The following is a 465-nucleotide window of genomic DNA, read 5'->3' as shown; positions in this document are numbered from 1 at the left end:
TATTGGGTTGCCGGGGGGGTATCTCCTCATCTGTGCCACCCTTCTGTGATGGGGAGCTGCTGGGGTGCTGGGGGGGCATCCCCTGACCCTGCCACCTTCCCATGATGGGGGGCTGCTGGGGGGGCACCCCTTGACCCTGCCACCCTCCCATGTTGGGGGGCTGCTGGGAGGGCATCCCCTGACCCTGCCACCTTCCCATTTTGGGGTGCTGGGGGGGCATCTCCTCATCCACACCACCCTCCGGTGCTGGGGGGGCATCTCCCCATAGAACCACGGGATCATTCAGGTTGGAAAAGACCCTCAAGATCATCCAGTCCAACCATCAACCCCACGCCACGAAGTTCTCCCCCCACACCACATCCCCCCACCCCACATCTCATCCGTGGCACCCTCCTGTGTTGGGGTGCTGGGGTGGTATCTCCTCATCCATGGGATGCTGCTAGGGTGCCAGGGGGGCACCCCTTG

At 64.1% G+C, this 465-nt stretch overlaps 1 protein-coding gene across 1 annotated transcript in view; it reads left to right on the top strand.

Annotated features, from left to right (window-relative positions):
- Nucleotides 1-465, top strand: part of LOC106900144 (cyclic nucleotide-gated cation channel alpha-4-like) — a gene marked incomplete at its 5' end in the record, with an annotated part of 13,120 nt that overhangs the window by 6,289 nt on the left and 6,366 nt on the right. The window lies entirely within an intron of this gene.

Source organism: Calidris pugnax, unplaced genomic scaffold (genome assembly GCF_001431845.1).
Source record: "Calidris pugnax isolate Ruff unplaced genomic scaffold, ASM143184v1 scaffold1081, whole genome shotgun sequence".
Taxonomy (NCBI): Eukaryota; Metazoa; Chordata; class Aves; order Charadriiformes; family Scolopacidae; genus Calidris; species Calidris pugnax.
The sequence above is the reverse complement of the archived record's forward strand: the minus strand, read 5'-3'. Positions and strand labels throughout refer to the sequence as shown.